Below are 18881 nucleotides of genomic sequence, written 5' to 3' on the forward strand. Positions count from 1 at the left end.
CTCACTAGAGTATTTAGGGGTGAATGTGACTGATGTCTGCATTTTTTTGTTGTTGTTTTGGAGATTTTTGGGTTTTTTTTTCTTTCTTTTTTTTCTTTTTCTTTTGTTTTCATTTTGATGTCTGTATTTATTTTATAATACTTTAGAAGAGGTCAGATGAGGTGGTTCATGTCTGTAACACCAATGCTTTGGGAAGCCAAGGCAGGAGGATCACTTGGGGCCAGAAGTTCAAGACCAGCTTGGGAAACATAAAGAGACCTCGTCTTTCCCAAAAAAAATTAAAAATAAAATAAAATTAGCTGGGTGCAGTGGCCCGTACCTGTAGTCCTAGGTAGTTGGGAGGCTAAGGTGGGAGGATCGCTTGAGCCTGGGAACTGGAAGCTGCAGTGAGCTATGATTGCACCACTGCACTCCAACCTGGGCAACAGAGCAAGACCCTGTCTCAAAAAATAAATAAATAAATAAATAAATAAATAAATAAATAAATACTTGAGTGGAAAATAAAGGCAAAATAGCCAAATGGTTGTATCAATTATATAAAGGTAATGGGTATATAGGGGCATATTATGCCATTCTGTCTCCTTTTCTGTGTGTTTGAAAAGGCTTATAATAAGTTTTTTCTTTCTTTTTGTTATTTATTCATTTATTGAGACAAAGTCTCATTCTGTCACCCAGGCTGGAGTGCGGCGGTGCTATCTTGGTTCACTGCAATCTCTGCCTCCTGGGTTCATGCGGTTCTCCTGCCTCAGCCTCCTGAGTAGCTGGGATTACAGGCACCCGCCACCACGCCCTGCTAATTTTTGTATTTTTAGTAGAGATGGGGTTTCCTCATGTTGGCCAGGGTGGTCTCGAACTCCTGACCTCAGGTGATCCTCCTGTCTTGGCCTTCAAAAGTGCTGGGATTACAGGCATGAGCCACTGCACCTGGCCAAGTTTTTTTTTTTTTTTTTTTTTTTTTTTTTTTTTAAGTAAAATAAAACACTAAAGATAACATTGTCTCCCCTTCTTAGGATGAATCTAGCTAAACAGAGCAATTTAATGTAGGTGCAATGCCTGAAATGGCTGCCGGCCAAAATGGAGGGCTCAACACACTCCTTTAACTTTTACCAAGGACATAATTTGTGCTGGGCACTGGTCCAGGAGCTGGGGGCACAGCAGGAAGCAAAGCAAAGTTCCCACCTTTTGTGGTGTTGACGGTGGGGAGCAGATACGTGTTATCTAAACTTTCACTGTCTGAGAGGGATAAGCAAACTGGAGAAAGCAAAGCAGGCTGAAGGAAGTACCTGGGTGTAAGTGAGGCGTGAGCTGTTTTAGGTGGGTGATCCAGGAGGGGTTCCCTGCGCAAGTGGCATTCAGGCAGAGGCTGAATGCAGTGAGGGAAGAAGTGGGGCAGATGTGCAGGGAACCTTTCCAGGAAGCAGAAACAGCCAGTGCAAAGGCCTTGAGGGGGAAGCCTGATGAGATTCTAGGAATGGAAGAGACGTCAGTGTGGCTAGAACAGAGTAGGAGAGGAAGAGAGTCGTAGGGGATGAGTAAGTGGTAGCTACTTCTACTGCTGTAATAATGATTATACTATGTGATTTGTTGTTGCTGTTTTTGAGATGGAGTCTAACTTTGTCTCCCAGGCTGGAGTGCAATGGCGTGGTCTCGGCTCACTGCAATTTCCAACTCCTGGGTTCAAGTGATTCTCATGCCTCAGCTTCCTGAGTAGTTGGGATTACAGGCATGCCTGGCTAATTTTTTTTTTTTTTTTTGAAATGGAGTATCTTTCTTGTTACCCAGGCTGGAGTGCAATGGTGCAGTCTCGGCTCACTGCAACCTCTGCCTCCCAGGTTCAAGAGATTCTCCTGCCTCAGCCTCCTGAGTAGCTGAGATTACAGGCATTCTCCACCACGCCTGGCGATTTTTTTTGCATTTTTAGTAGAGACGGGGTTTTACCACGCTGGCCAGACTGGTCTTGAACTACTGATTTCAGGTGATCCACCCACCTCAGCCTCCCAAAATGGTGGGATTACAGGCTTGAACCACCGCGCCTGGCCCTAATTTTTGTATTCTTAGTAGAGATGGGGTTTCGCCATGTCGGCTAGGCCGGTCTTGAACTCCTGACTTCAGGTAATCCACCTGCCTCAGCCTCCCAAAGTTCTGGGATTACAGGCGTGAGCCACCGCACCTGGCCCTAATTTTTGTATTGTTAGTAGAGATGGGGTTTCACCATGTATGCCAGGTTGGTCTCTAACTCCTGACTTCAGGTGATCCACCCACCTTGGCCTCCCAAATTGCTGAAATTACAGGCGTGAGCTACTGCTTCCAGCCTATACTATGTGATTCTTACTAATTCATTGAAGCTGTAAGCTAATGATTTTAAGATAAGGTTAGAAAACAAAAAACAAAAAACTCCCAATGGTGAGCACGGCGGTTCATGCCTGTAATCTCAGCACTTTGGGAGGCGAAGGCTGGAGGATCGCTTGAGCTCAGGGGTTCGAGACCACCCTGAGCCACAAAGTAAGACCTTGTCTCCATAAAAAAAATAAACAAAATTACAGCCTGGACTACATAGTGAGACCTTGTCTCTACAAAAAATACAAAAATTAGCCAGGCGTGGTGGTGCACACTTGTGGTCTCAGCTACTCAGGAGGTTGAGGTGGGAGGATCACTTGAGCCTCAGAAGTTTGAGGCTGCAGTGAGCCAAAATTGAGCTACTGAACTCCAGCCTGGGCAACAAAAGTGAGACTGAAAAAAAAAAGAACTCCCAAAGAATTTCCTAAGAAGTAGTATAGCCCAGTGGTTAAGAGTGTGGGAACTGGTCTCAGATTTTGAGAATTTAAATTCCATCTACATATTGGCTGTGTCACCTCTAGCAGGTTACTTAATCTCTCTGTGTGCCCAAGCCCCTTATCTTGAAAGTAGAGATAGCAACGATCACCCTCCCAGGGCTGGTGTACTGGGGAGCTAAAAGAATCCACCTAAAACGACTGAGCGTGGTGGCTCACGTCTGTAATACCAGTGCTTTGGGAGACCAAGGCAAGTGGATCACTTGAGATCAGGAGTTCAAGACCAGCCTGGCCACCATGGCAAAACCCTGTCTCTACTAAAAAATACAAAAAAAAAATTAGCTGGGTGTGGTGGCATGCACCTGTAGTCCCAGCTACTCAGGAGGCTGAGGCACGAGAATTGCTTGAACCTGGGAGGCAGATTGCAGTGAGCCAAGATCGCACCATTCCACTCCAGCCTGTGCGACAGAGCTAGACTCCATCTAAAACAAACAAACAAACAAAAAGAAGAATGCACCTAAGATGCTTGCCACAGTGCCTGGTACATAGTATGTGCTCAATAAAAGCAATAGCTGCCAGTATTATCGTTGTTGCAACTCTGGACTTTCACCTCTTCCTGGAGCTGGAAGGAAGATGGAGGCCTGTCATTGAGTCTGACGTCAGCAGTTATCATGCGTCAGCTGCTGAAGTGGGACCTTCCCTGGCTGGGTCACCCTGGGCCAACAATGTTCTTTCTGAGCCTCAGTTTTCTCAGCTGGAGAAGGGGATCCCTCTTGGGGCTGGTGTGAAAACTAAACTAGATAGGAGTGTACATGAGGTGCGGAAGTAGAACGCTGGGGTGTTGGTCCAAGCAGGCTTGAGACCCAGCTCAGCCACTTGCTTCTGGGTGACCCTGGGCAAATGGCTTCACTCCACTGATTCCTGACTTTCCCACATATGAAATAGGTCTGGGGTGGGTGGGGGGCATCTCTCAGTGAAGAGAAAACTCAGGTTTGAGGGTCATGCGGAGCTGTGTGCTCTGCTGCTACCACTTCCTGGTTGGATGACCTCACTTCTCTGAGCCACAATTTCCCAATTTCCTTTTTTTTTTTTTTGGAGACAAGGTCCTAGGCTGGAGTGCAGAGGCATGATCATAGCTCACTGCTGCCTTGAACTCCTGGACTCAAGCGAAACTCTCACTTCAGCCTCCTAAGTAGTTGGGACCTAGGGGTGTGCACCACCATGCCTGGCTATTTTTTCATATTTCGTGTTTTTTGTAGAGATGGGGTCTTGGTCTGTTGCCCAGGCTGGTCTTGAACTGCTGAGTTCAAGTGATCCTCCTGCCTTGGCCTCCCAAAGTGGTGGGATTACAGGTGTGAGCCACCATGCTCAACCAATTTCCTCTTTAGTTAATAAGAGGTATTTCAGAGCCCACTCATCACTGCCCAAGGCTGCCCTCGCCTCCTGAAATCTGTCTTTTCCTGTGTCTGTCTTTGTCTTTTTCTCTCTGTTTTGTCCTTTTTCTTTTTCTCTGTCCCTCTTTATCTCTCTCAATGCCTATCTCTGTTTCTCCAACTCTATCACTTTCTCTGTCTGTACCTCAATCTCTGTATCTGTTTGTCTCTCTCTTCATGTCTTTCTATTTCTGCTTCTCCCTTTTCTCTGTCTTTCCCCATGGCTCTCTTTCTCTTTCTGTGTCGTTGTTTCTGTTTCTGATTCTTTCTATCTCTCCCTCAAGTGACACACACACCTGTAAGGTTCTGCTGACGTGTAAAGGGAAGGGAAATGCAGGGATCAGGACTTGGACACTCTCCAGAAACACTGCAGGGATGTTGGCTCCTTCCTCCTCCTGACTCACCTGGGCCTCACCCAGCTCTTGCCTGCCTGCAGGGTCATGGGTGAGGCCCATGGGTTTCGGGGGCTTCCCCAGCCTGTGGAGAGGAGAATTTCAGGCAGAGACAGAGAGGGTGAGAGAGTTGGAGGCAAAGAGAGGGAGAGGCAGAGAGAGCTGGGGATAGAGATGGAGGTGGGGAAAGGAGGCAGAGGGAGAGAGAGGAGAACCACAGACAGACTGGTTCGGGGGAAATCTGAGATGGGGGTGTGGGGGGAGAGAGAGAGAGACAGAAAACAGCAACCGAAGGACAAGGACAGGGAGAAAGAAAAGTGGGCAAGCAGGGAGAGAGAGAAGATAAGAGACTGACAGGAGTTAGAGAAAACAACACACAGTTGCCTTCAGAGAGCACAAAATAGACATAGTGATACAGGGACACTGTGTGTGTGTGCGCGCGCGCGTGTGTGTGTGAGTGTACATGCATGCGTGTGTGTGTGCACATGTGTTCGTCGAACATAGGGCATTTACATTAAACAAATTCTTGTCACTACGAATACCCCCCTCAGTTAGTGGTTTCTTGTTCACCATCCTCCGTGAAATCAATATCCCGCACAAGAGTGCTACTCTCTTGTGCGTGAGTGTGTGTGTGTGTGCATATGTGCATGTGTGTGTGCATGTGTGAGTGTGTATGCATGTGTGTGTGTGTGTGTGCATGCATGTGTGTGTGTGTGCATCTGTTTGGGGCTCCTTCATCCTCTTGCCACCTGCCATGGTGAAGTGACTACCCTCTGGCCTGGCCACTGGGAGCGTCCTTCTCTGGTAGGGGAGCAGGGGTGGGGGATGGGGGGTGACTGGGCTGATGGTAGGGAAAGGGCCATTCTCCATAACCTCCCCTTTCTGGGACGCCTAACAGGCCACACTGATGTGGCTTTCAGATCCTGGCCTGGCCACCTCTTAGATGCAGGGAACCTCTCCACTCAGGGCCTCCCTAGGGAGTGGAAGAGGTGGTAAACCCTTGAGTCCAATAACCGTCTTCCCCCGTTTTCCAGGCGGAGAAACTGAGGTCCAAAGGGAAGACTTTTTATTTTTTTGAGATAAGGTCTTGCTTTATCGTCCACGCTGGAGTGCAGTGCTGAGATCTCAGCTCACTGCAACCTCCGCCTCCTGGGCTCAAGCCATCCTCCCACCTCAGCCTCCTAAGCAGGTGTGCACTACCACGCCTGGCTAATTTTTGTATGTTTTGTAGGGATGACATTTCACCATGTTGTCCAGGCTGGTCTTGAACTCCTGAGCTCAAGCGATCTGCCCACCTCGACCTCCCAAAGTGCTGGGATTACAGGCATGAGCCATGGCGCCTGGCCTAAAACAGCAGACTTTAAATGAGTTTCTCCCCATCTCAAGTTTATTGTGTTTGTGTTGCAGTGGGTACTGTTCTGAGAGTATTATCTATATATTATTGGTGAATCTGTAAATATCCTATTTCGTACACACATATACACACGCACACGGAAACTGAGGATTAGAGATGTGTGGTGGGCTGGAAAATGGTCCCCCAAAATATGCAGGTCCTAAGCCCCAGAGCCTATGGGTGTTACCTTATAGGAAAAAAGGGTCTTTGCAGGTATAAGTTAAGGAACTTAATCAGGAACATTTTCCTAATTATCCAGTTGGGCCCTAAGTGTAATCAGAAGTGCCCCTAGAAGGAGGGACAGGGACATTTGACTATAGACAGGAGAGAAGTAAGTCATGGGAGAGAAGCAGAGGAAAAACAGGGTGGGAGAGAGAAGATATTTGTTGCGAGCTTTGACGAAGGAGAAAGGGCCAAGAACCGAGAAATATAAGAAATACAGCTCCTGCTGGAAAACGACAAGGAAATCACTCACCCCGAACATCTCTTGACCAGAGCACTGCTCTGCTGACACCTTGATTTTGATTACGAGACGCATTTTGTACTTCTGACCTCCAGTCTGTAAGAGAATAAATTTCTGTTGTTTTAAGCCACTAGATCTACGCTAATTTGTTACAGCAAAATAGGACACCAATATAAGAGGTTAACTTACTTGCCTGAATTGAGCTGATATTTTTTATTTTTTGAGACAGGGTCTTGCTCTGTTGCCTAGGCTGGAGTGCAGCGGCAAGATCATAGCTGACTGTGGCCTCCAGCTCCTGGTCTCAAGTGATCCTCCTGCCTCAGTCTCCTGAGTAACTGGAACTACAGGCCCAAGTGACCAAGCCTGGCTGATTTTAGAGACCTTTTTTGTTTGTTTGAGACAAATTCTGGCTCTTCTGCCCAGGCTGGGGCACAGTGGCGTGATCTTGGCTCACTGCAACCTCCGCATCCCAGGTTCAAGTGATTCTCCTGCCTCAGCCTCCTTAGTAGCTGGGATTACAGGCACCTGTCACCATGCCCGGCTAATTTTTGTATTTTAGTAGAGACAGGGTTTCACCATGTTGGCCAGGCTGGTCTTGAACTCCTGACCTCTGTTGATCCACCCACTTTGGCCTCCCAAAGTGCTGGGATTACAAGCGAGAACCATCATGCCCAGCCCCCTGGCTGATTTAAATCTTTTTTTTCTTTTTTCAATAGAGACAGGGAGTCTCACTATGCTGCCCAGGCTGGTCTTGAACTCGTGACCTCCATCAATCCTCCAGTGTTGGCTTCCCAAAGTGTTGGAATTAATAGGCTTGAGCTACCACATCTGGCTTCTAAACTGACTTGTTAGGCCAGGTGCCTCATGTTTGTAAACCCAGAACTTTGGGAGGCTGAGGCGGAGGGATCACTTGAGGTCAGGATTACAAGATCAGCTTGGCCAACAAGGTGAAACCCCATCTCTACTTAAAAAAATAAATGAAAATCAGCCCGGTATGGTGGCAGGTGCCTGTAATCCCAGCTACTTGGGAGGCTGAGACATGAGAATCACTTGAACCCGGGAGATGAAGGCTGCAGTGAGCCGAGAACGCACCACTGCACTCCAGCCTAGATAACAGGGCGAGACTCTGTCTCAAAAATAAATAAATAAATAAAATAAGATAAACTGACTTGTTAAGTATAGTGTCAGGATTTGAATCCCCTGCAGTCTGGCTCTACTTCCTACATGTACACCCACCATGCTGAGGGGTGCTGCCCTGGAGTGGCGGAGGCAAAGTCTAGGAGCTATTAATAGAAGTTTCATCCCGTTCGCTCCCAGCTCCCCCGCCCGCCTCTTTCCATCTCATCCCTCAGCAGCCTTCTTTGCTATGCCTCTCTGTGGCTTCATGGGATTAGGGGTGACTTGGAGAGAAGAGGGGACCAGAGAAATAATATTCGCTGAGTTTGTGTAAAGAAAAATGCTTTTCTTGCCTCTAGCACCTTGCAGCTCTTTTATTCCACCGCCTAGATGCAATAGCAGAAATAATCTTTGCAATTCAAGGCCTAATATTCTGAATATATAAGGAGCTCCTGTTATGGGTTGAAATGCTTCCTCTCCACACCAGAGAAAGATAGGTGGAAGTCCTAACCCCCAGTACTCAGAATGTGACCTTATTTGGAAATAGGGCTGTTGCAGATATAATTAGTTAAGATGCAGTCATACTGGAGTAGGTTGGGCCACAAATCACTATGACTGGTGTCCTTATAAGAATGTGGCTCAAGGCTGGGTGTGGTGGCTCACGCCTATAATCCCAGCACTTTGGGAGGCTGAGGTGGGTGCATCACCTGAGGTCAGGAGTTTGAGACCAGCCTGGCCAATATGATGAAATCCCGTCTGTACTAAAAATACAAAAATTAGCCAGGTGTGGTGACGTGCACCTGTAGTCCCAGCTACTTGGGAGGCTGAGGCAGGAGAATCGCTAGAACCCATCAGGCAGAGGCTGCAGTGAGCCGAGATTGTGCCACTGCACTCCAGCCTGGGCGACAGAGTGAGACTCCGTCTCAAAAACAAAACAAAACAAAACAAAAAAACAAACAAACAGAAAAAAAGAAGGCAGCCCTGTGACGACAGACAGACACAGGAATAATGCCATGTAAACACAAAGGAAGAGACTGGAGCTAGGCAGCTGCAAGCCAAGGACCGCCAAAGATTGCCAGAAAGCCACTGCTGCTGGGAAGAGCGAGGAAGGATTCCTCTATGGGTTTATGGCCCTGCTGACACCTTGATCTGGACTTCTGGACTCCAGACTGTGAGACAATACATTGTCGTTCTGACCCACCCAGTCTGTAGTCCTTTGTTACAGCAGCCACCGGAGGCTAACAGAACTTCTATGAATCAACTGAGCTGAGCACAGGGGCTCACGCCTGTAATCCCAGCACTTTGGGAGGCCAAGATGGGTGGATTGCCTGAGCTCAGCAGTTCAAGACCAGCCTGTGCAACACCGTGAAACCCCGTCTCTACTAAAATACAAAAAATTAGCTGGGCGTGGTGGCGTGGGCCTGTAGTCCAAGCTACTCGGGAGGCTGAGGCAAGAGAATTCCTTGAACCCGGGAGGCGGAGGTAGCAGTGAGCCAAGATCGTACCACTGCATTCCATCCTGGGGGACAGAGCGAGACACTGTCCCAAAATAATAATAATAATAATAGAGGACAGGAAAACAAGCACAAATGACCCCTATAAAAATGACACTAGCCGGGCACATTGGCTCACGCCTGTAATCCCAGCACTTTGGGAGGTGGAGGCAGGGGGATCGCTTGAGCCCAGGAGTTCCAGACGAGCCTGGGCAATGAAGGGAGACTTTGTCTCTACAAAACAAAAAAAGGTTAGCCAGGTATGGTAGGACATGCCTATCTTCCCAGCTACTCAGGAGGTTGAGGCAGGTGGATTTCTTGAGCCCAGGAGTTCAAGACTGCAATGCGCTATGATGGTGCCACCGTACTCCAGCGTGGGTGACAGAGTGAGACTATGCTCTAAAAAAAATTAGTCAATAAGAGAGACCCCAGAGATCTGTTTTGTCCCTTCTAACAGATGAGGATGCAGCAAGAAAATGCCTTCCATGAACCAGAGAGCGGGATCTTGCCAGACACCAAATCTGCTGGTGCCTTGACCTTGGACTTCCCAGCCTCCAGCACTGTGAGAAACAAATGTCTACTGTTTGTAGGCATTCAGTTTGACAGATGGTCTTATTCATACATCTAGACTCTCAACTGCGATGTTGGGGGTGCTGGGAGCCTCTCTCCTCAAGGCTTCTTACCCTGCAAAAGGTAAGCCTGGGCTACTTCATCCAGTGTCAAAAGAGTTCTCAGCAGCAAGAAAGTGAGAACAGCAGTGGCAAGTTCTTTTTGTTTAAATTTTTAAAGCTCATTATTAATTTTCTTTATTTTTTTTTTTGTTTTTTTGAGACAGGATCTCTCTCTAATGTCACCCAGGCTGGAGTATAGTGGTGAGATGTCGGCTCACTGCAACCTCTATGCCCTGGGCTCAAGCAATTCTCCCACCTCAGCCTCCGGAATAGCTGTGACTACAGGTGCGCACCACCATGTCTGGCTATTTGTTTGTATTTTCAGTAGAGACGGGGTCTTGCCATGTTGTCCAGGCTGGTCTTGACCTCCTGAGCTCAAGCAATTCATCTGCCTCGGCTCCCAAAGTGCTGGGATTACAGGGGTGAGCCACTGCACCCGGCCTAATTATTAATTATTATTATCATTATTATTTTTGGACACAGTCTTGCTCTGTGGCCCAGACTGGAGTGCAGTGGCGTGATCTCGGCTCACTGCAACCTCCGCTTCCCGGGTTCAAGTGATTCTCCTGCCTCAGCCTCCTGAGTAGCTGTGATTATAAGCGCCCGCCATCATGACCAGATAATTTTTTTTTTTTTTTTTTTTTTTTTTTTTTTTGAGACGGAGTCTTGCTGTGTCACCCAGGCTGGAGTGCAGTGGCATGATCTCGGCTCACTGCAAGCTCCGCCTCCCGGGTTTACGCCATTCTCCTGCCTCAGCCTCCGAGTAGCTGGGACTACAGGCGCCCGCCACCACGCCCGGCTAGTTTTTTTTTGTATTTTTAGTAGAGACGGGGTTTCACCATGTTAGCCAGGATGGTCTCGATCTCCTGACTTCGTGATCCACCCGCCTCGGCCTCCCAAAGTACTGGGATTACAGGCTTGAGCCACCGCGCCCGGCCGACCAGATAATTTTTGTATTTTTAGTGGAGGTGAGGTTTCACCATGTTGGCCAGGCTGGTCTCGAACTCCTGACCTTAAATAATCCACTCACCTCAGCCTCCCAAAATGTTGGGATTACAGGCGTGAGCCACTGCACCTGGCCTAATTATTCTTTTTTAGAGATGGGGTCTCACTGTGTTGTCTACACTGGTCTTGAACTCCTGGGCTCAAGTGATCCTCCTACCGCAGCCTGCCAAAGCACTGGGATTACAGAGATGAGCCATTGCCTCCCACCAAAGCTGCAAGTTCTTGAAGCCAGGAACTCAAGGCCCAGGCTCAGAACTCATGGAACGTCAACATATCTCATTCTATTGACCAAACCAAGTTACAACACCAGCTCAGATTTGAGAGGAGGAGGATCGACGCTCTGTCTTGATGGAAGGAGCTGGACAGAACTCGTGGCCACTTGTATTAGACCACACACCTTTTCACCTGGCAAAAATAAAACGGTTTGATAATGCATGGAGTTGATGAGGCTGTGGGAAAACAGATACTCCCCACTGTTGCTCCTGGGGGTGTAAACTAGTATAGCCCTGTGAGAGGTAATTTTGCAATCGCTCTCAAAATCACAAATGTGGCAAAACCTTCGTCATTTTGCAAAACCGCTCACCACGTCCAGGAACTTGATGCATGTATGAAATGATATGGGCACAGGGCTCTTCATTGCAGCATAGTTTGTGATGTCAAATGGGAGCATACTAATGCTACAAGAGGTGCATTTATCCAGTGGAGAAAAGAAAGAGGAAACTCTTCATGCAATTCAGGTTACATTATTGCCAAGTTCAAAAATCTAGGGCAGAACAGTGCGGAGAATACCCCACTGTGCATTAAGGGAGAGGGGCCTGCCCTGGCCAACAAGGCAAAACCCCGTCTCTACTGAAAATACAAAAATTAGTCGGGCATGGTGGCAGGCGCCTGTAATCCCAGCTACTCGGGAGGCTAAGGAAGGAGAATCGCTTGAACCCGGGAGGCGGAGGTTGCAATGAGCTGAGACGGCACCACGGCACTGTAGCCTGAGTGACAGAGCGAGAGTCTGTCTCAAAAATAAATAAATAAATAAATAAATAAATATTAAAAAAACAAAAAAAAAAGAAAAGAAAAAGGAGAAGGGCATATGTCTATATTTGCTTGTAGAGTATATGCATTAAATAACTTTTCGGTGCTGGGCGTGGTGGCTCATGCCTATAACCCTTACACTTTGGGAGGCCAAGGTGGGAGGATTACTTGAGCCCATGAGTTTGAGACCTGCTTAGGCAACACAGGAAGACCCTGTCTCTACAAAAAGTAAAAAAATTAGCCGGGTGTGGTGGTTTGTGCTTGTAGTCCCAGCTACTCAGGAGGCTGAGGTGGGAGGATCGCTTGAGCATGGGAAGTTGAGGCTGCAGTGAGCAGAGATTGTGCCACTGCACTCCAGCCTGGGTGACAGAGCTAAACTCTGTCTCAAAACAAAAAATAAAAAAACAAAACAACTCGTCTGATGCCCCCTTGCCTCCACATTTCAAGTGAAGTGCAGGGAAATGTCCCTTCCCTGTGTGCCTGCTCTTCATTCTTCAGTCCACTAGCCTCGTGTTTGTGCAGCTCCTGGCCTGTCACCCAACCCGAGTTATCAGTGATGATAGCATCTAGAGAGACTGGCTTCCCCTAGTCACGAAGTGCCAGGTGCTGCTCCCTCCTATCCACACTCCAGACTCGCTGGGGGACTCACTGTCCCGTCTTCTCACCTCTCCTGCACCAAAGAGTTCTGGGTTTACCTGGGAAGGATATGAGCCAAGACCACAGACTTCTCCCTGCCCTGGCAACCCATCGAGAAAAGCCACCTCCCCATCCCCAGGCTGCTATCTTTCCTTCCTAGGCTTGGCACCTTCCAGAGTCACCTCCTTGATTGTACACACTGATTCAGGGGCCCCACCTGGGATTCTGGGAAGCCTGGCAGGCCCGTGGGTGACCTTGAACTTGTCCTTTCTTTTGCTTGGGATCTCTCCTCTGAGCCAAGAGGGGAGGTCAACCTCAACTTGCCCCCTTAGCAGCCTTATTTTTGTTGCTAAATAATGATGATGATGACGACGACCACAATGACAGCAGCAGTTACTGCCCACTGTTCTAAGTGCTCTACATAAATCAACTCAATCCTCACAGCAGCCCTTCGATGGAGGTCCTCCTAGTTGCCCTGTTTTACAAATGAGGAAACTGAGGCCCAGTAGGTAAAATGTCTTGCCCAAGGCCACTTAGCTTGGAAGTGGCAGAACTGGAATTTGAACTCGGATTGTCTGGTTCCAAAGCGTTCATCACTCCTCTGGACTGGTGTGCGGTTTCCTTAAAGCCCAAGCATCACTACTACAAATACCTCCAATCCTAACAGAGCCACCATTTAGCATTAGTAAAGAGGCAGGCTGGGCACCATGGCTTAAGCCTGTAATCCCAGCACTTTAGGAGGCCAAGGCAGGAGGATCACTTGAGGTCAGGAGTTGGAGACCACCAACATGGTGAAACCCTGTCTCTACTTTAAAAAATACAAACATTTGTCTGGGCATGGTGGTGGGCACCTGTAGTCCCAGCTACTTGGGAGGCTGAGGCAGGAGAATCACTTGAACCTGGGAGGTGGAGGTTGTGGTGAGCTGAGATCGTGCTACTGCACTCCACCCTGGGCATCAGAGTGAGACTCTATCTCCAAAAAAAAAAAAAGGAGGGCACTTACAACTTACAGCAATCCAGGCCCTGGGCTACACCCATTTAGCAGATGAGCACACTGAGGCCTGAAATAGGGGAAGGGACATCCCCAGAGTTGCACCTCATAGGAGGAGCAGGTGGGGTGTCAAAGCCCATGAAGGTGGACTTGCCAGGCACCAGGCTGGAAGGCCCCTCACGGAGTGGTTGAAATTGATCTTATTCCCATTGAACAAGTGTGAAAATCAAGGTGGCCCAGGGAGAGGCAGGACAAGAGCGACGCAGGTCTTATCCAGAGAGGGCAGATCAATTTCCCTCTTGGTACCTGCCCTGTGCTCAAGCCAGAGACGTTTGGGTTCAAATCCTGGTTGTGCTGATTTTCTTATTGCATGCCCCTGGACAAGGCCTTGACTGCTCTGAGCCCTGGTTCCTTTCTTTGTAAAAGAGGGAACCCCAGGGCTGGTTTCATTTGTACTGGTTGTTAAAATATTGAGGTATGTCCAGATTTGGTCAATAAAATTCCCCTCTCTGGAGGCCTTGAGTGCCCTGATGGCATCTCTGGGTCCTCCCAGACATCCTCATGTTCTAGAAAGATGAGGGAAAGACTGGGTCCCTGGTGGCCACCAGGATGATACTCTAGCAATTGGGCAGAATTGTTACTGCCAATACCCTGGCTATATTGACAGGTGGTCAAATATTTTGAGTATCCTTCTTGGGGTTAATGATAATGGCTGGTAGGATTACTGTAAGGATTTTGTGAGCTAACGTCTATAATGAGTGATGAGGCAACCCATTATTATTTTATATTATTATTATTTCTTTTTTAGAGCAGAGTCTCACTGTCACCAAAGCTGGAGTGCACTGGCGACATCATAGCTCACTGCAACCTCTAATTCCTGGGCTCAGGCAATTCTCCCACCTTAGCCTCCCGAGGAGCTGGGACTGTAGGTGTGCACCACCATGCCTGGCTAATTTTTATTTTTATTATTTTTTTGAGACAGAGTCCCACTCTGTCACCCAGGCTGGAGTGCAGTGGCGCAATCTTGGCTCACTGAAACCTCCGCCTCCCGGGTTCCAGTGATTCTCCTGCCTCAGCCTCCCGAGAAGCTGGGACTACAGGCACGCACCACCACACCCAGCTAATTTTTTGTATTTTTAGTAGAGACAGGGTTTCACCATGTTGACCATGATGGTCTCAATCTCTTGACCTTGTGATCCGCCTGCCTTGGCCTCCTAACGCGCTGGGATTACAGTTGTGAGCCTCCGCACCCGGCCCTAATCGGCTTTTGCCATCCAGTGTCGGGCCCAGCCTTCTTCCGCAAGTATGCAAAACAAGTTGGTAAAAATCAGAGAAGCTGGATGGGTAAGCCTGAACTGTGAAGTTAAATTTATCGGCAAAATGATGGGGCTCTTCAGTAACTTCAGGAAATGCCTTGGATATAGCATGGAGTTCAGCTTTAGCTCCAGAGACATAAGAAATTTGAGGACCTCAGTGTCGTCAGACAGCCTGGTTTTAAGGGGATAAGTTTTTATAGGTTGAGGTTATGAAGCAGAAGGGGAAGGGGTGTTAGTGGGGAAAGACATCAGAAAAGAAAGAAAGAGAAGGGTTAAGAACCAGTATATGGGACCTGAGAGAGAAAGATTTGGGGCTTCAAATGCTTTTTTTTTTTTTTTGAGACAGTCTCGCTCTGTCGCCCAGGCTGGAGTGCAGTGGCATGATGTCAGCTCACTGCAATCTCTGCCTCCCGGGTTCAAGCGATTCTCCTGCCTCAGCCTCCCGAGTAGCTAGGACTACAGGCGCGTGCCACCATGCCTGGTTAATTTTTTTTTTTTTTTTTAAGTAGAGACAGTCTCACCATATTGGCTAGGCTGGTCTCGAACTCCTGGCCTCAAATGATCTGCCCACCCTGGCCTCCCGAAATGCTAAGATTCCAGGTATGAGTCACTGCGCCTGGCCTACCTGTCTAATTAAAAAATTTTTTTTTAGAGGCTGGGTCTCACTATGTTGTTCAGGCTGGTCTTTAACTCCTGGGCTCAAGCAATCCTCCTACCGTGGCCTCACAGAATGCTAGGATTACAGGTACGAGCCCCTGCGCCTGGACACAACCTATTAATAGTAGTAATAATAATAATAATAACATGTCCCCCTGTCCTTCTCTGGCCTCACTGAGTAGTCCCAGGCTTTCCCCACATGCCTCTCAGGACTCAGTTTCCCCATCTCGATGCTCTTTCAGTCCCCTCTCTTGCCGGGTGTCCCAGTGGGCAGGAGAGTGGGAGGGGCCACTATCTTCCCGGCCTATTTGCTCTCCCTCTTCCGGGGCTGCTACCCTGGCCAAGGCCCTTGAATAAAAGGCAAGGGCACCTATGTCCTGCGTCCTCCTCTCCGGCCTGGACCATGCTCTGGCTCCTCTCTGCCCTGGTGCTCCTGGGAGCGCTGGCCGCCCCAGCAGGTGAGCGAGTCGCGGTCCATCAGAAAGGGAGAGGGTCGGCTCAAGGTCACATGGGGTGGTGGGAGTCCAGCTTCAGAGTCTGGACCCCAGGTCCTTCCAACTGGGCTCACTGTCTGGCAGAGGCAGAAGAACAGGGCGGCTGAGAACCTGGTTCTGGAACCAGGTTGCCTGGGTTCAAATCCTGACTCTGCCACTTCTTAGCTGTGTGACTCCAGACAAACCACATAACCTCTCTTGCCTCATTTTTTCTGTGAAGTGGTGACAATGCCCCTGCCTCAGAGGGTTGTTGAGGCATTGGTTGAATCCACATGTTTGAGGAGTTCAGAACAGTGCCAGCCTGGCAATGGCTCTGTTTGAGGGTGAGCTCTGCTGGATTATCCAGGAGCAGTTGCTGTTACTCTTTTACCTCGTCTGCTTGTCTCCCCTTTGGCTCTAATTCTGCCACCTTTGCCTGAGTTGGGAATTAAGTGGTTTGGATCCTGGCCAGGACCTCACTGTGTGATCTTGAATTGAAACCGTAAACCCAGCAGCTCCCACTTAGAGATTCGGTGATTCCCATCTCCAAACCTTTGCCTGCATTGTTTCATCGACTTGGAATGCCATTCGCACTCCTCACAACAAACAAGGTTGTTGATCTCCCAATGGCCCTCCCCCGCCAGCCCTTAGTTTTATTCTTTTTTATTTTATTTTATTTTTGAGACAGGATCTCACTCTGTTGCTCAGGCTGGAGGGCAGTGGTGCAATCTTAGCTCACCGCAGCCTGAACTTTTGGGCTCAAGTCATCCTCAGCTTCCTGAGTAGCTGGGATTACAGGCATGAGCCACCATGCCTGACTAGTCCTATTCTTGAATTGTGTGTGTGTGTGTGTGTGTGTTTGTGTTCTTTGTCCTTCTCAAACTGCAGAGTTTGATCGCTGTTCTCTTCCTTGCAGGAAGCTCCAAGACATGTCCAGCCTGCTCTTTGCTGCGAAACTGCACTGAAATAACTTTCCTTCTGCCCAGGACTCCTGCTTGTTTAGCCAGATGCAGCTGGGTGGGGGACCGGGCTGGGGACTGGACAGGGGCTGGGTGGAGAGAATGGACAAAGGCGGTGGTTGGAAGGGGGGCATGGATGAGGCATCCTGGGACTGGAGATTGCCAGCCCTGCCTCATAGCTCAGCCTGGTGCTGCTGGGGTAAAGGGCAGAGGGGAGCTCAACAGCAGAAGAGGCCCTGGATTGACCATGGGGATTGCTATAGAGTGGGCAGAGGTCCTGGAGGGCTTGGAAAGCAGGGGCCCTAATCTCCCTTCCTCAACCTCTATCCCTAGAAAATGGGACTCTCATTGAGAAGGTGTCATGTGTGGCCCCTGGAGAATGCCAAGAAGGTGTCTATGCCCTGACCTACGGCCCCCATGCAAGTCTCTGGGTCAGCACAGCCTGTTGTGAAAACAACTGCAGTAACCTTCCCCAGCAAGGTTTGTTGGGGGGACCTCGGGCTCACACACCAGGGTAGGGTGTGATGCGGACCCGGCCTCAATTTCCTGCCTCACAACCTTTTGTCTGACTGATTGGGGCAAGAAGGAGACCCTCAGTTTTCTCATCTGGAGAATGGGTGTGATGTAGGTTTTAAAGGGTGTTCATCCCCTAAGCTGGCACGTGGTAGACACTCCTTTTGTTGCCATGTTTATTGAATATTGGGAGGCTAAAGAGAACTCCAAGCTCTTTTCTGTCTCTCTCTCTCTCTTTTTTTTCTCTTTTTTTCTTTTTTTGAGACAGAGTCTCGCTCTATTGCCCAGGCTGGAGTACAATGGCGCAGTTTTGGCCTACTGCAAACTCCACCTCCCTGGTTCAAATGATTCTCGTGGCTCAGCCTCATGAGTAGCTGGGATTACAGGTGTACCCCATCACATCCAGCTAATTTTTGTATTTTTCGTAGAGTTGGGATTTTGCCACGTTGGCCAGTCTGGTCTCAAACTCCTGACCTTAAGTGATCTGCCCGCCTGGGCCTCTCAAAGTGCTGGGGTTACAGGCATGAATCACTGTGCCCAGCCTCTTTTTTTGTCTTTAATAGAGGGGCTCCCCTTGAAGGCTAGTCAAACAGAACATAAAACCTCACAAGTGGTGACAGGCCCAGGTCTAGGGTGATCCCAGCCAGGAGCCCAGGATGCCAAAAAAAAATTTTTTTTTTAAATTTTTTGACAGAGTCTCACTCTGTCACCCAGGCTAGAGTGCAGTGGTGTGATCTTGGCTCACTGCAACCTCTGCCTCCTGGGTTCAAGCAATTCTCCTCCCTCAGCCACCTGAGTAGCTGGGATTACAAGCGTATGCTACCACACCAGGCTGAGTTTTTTGTATTTTTAGCAGATATAGGGTTTCCCCATGTTGACCAGGCTGGTCTCAAACTCCTGACCTCAAACAATCCACATACTTTGGCCTCCCAAAGTTCTGGGATTACAAGTGTGAGCCCTCGTGCCCAGCCACAGAGTGCAAAATTTAAGGAGATGCTTACTCTAACGGATGGCCCTCTACTTGCACAACCGTGAAAAGTCGTGCCTCCTCAAATTCTTGGCCCCTGGTGTCACCCTAGACCTGTCCCTGGGTGGTGAAAAAGATCACTTTTCGTTGCTTGGTTATTTCTTCTAAGAAGGAATTCGTACTTGGCAGATGTAGCAATGGGGAGAGGTAGCCATCCTTTCAAATGAGTGGGATTTCCCGCTTCCTAATTTGTGTCTAATTTCCCTCCTAAATTGTGTCTCTCAGCAAAATAAAACCCCAGGTTCAAGTTAAGAGGTGGGCATGCTATTCAGAATATAAAATGCCAGGTATGATTATAACTGCATGAATTTTTTTTAGACAGTCTTGCTCTGTCGCCCAGGCTGGAGTGCAGTGATACAATCTTGGCTCACTGCAACCTTTGCCTCTTGGGCTCAAGCAATCCTCGCACCTCAGCCTCCTGAGTAGCTGCGGCTACAGATACATGCCACCATACCTGGCTAATTTTTTTGCATTTTGTAGAGATGGAGTTTCGCCATGTTGCCCAGGCTGGTCTGGAACTCCTGGGCTCAAGCCTTCCACCTG

General features: G+C 48.7%; 1 protein-coding gene across 1 annotated transcript in view; it reads right to left on the reverse strand.

The window, feature by feature from the left end:
* CADM4 (cell adhesion molecule 4) overlaps positions 1–18881 on the reverse strand; it is a 168600-nt gene that overhangs the window by 50194 nt on the left and 99525 nt on the right. The gene's annotated exons all lie outside the window — the stretch shown is intronic.

This window comes from Macaca thibetana, chromosome 19, assembly GCF_024542745.1.
Source record: "Macaca thibetana thibetana isolate TM-01 chromosome 19, ASM2454274v1, whole genome shotgun sequence".
NCBI lineage: Eukaryota > Metazoa > Chordata > Mammalia > Primates > Cercopithecidae > Macaca > Macaca thibetana.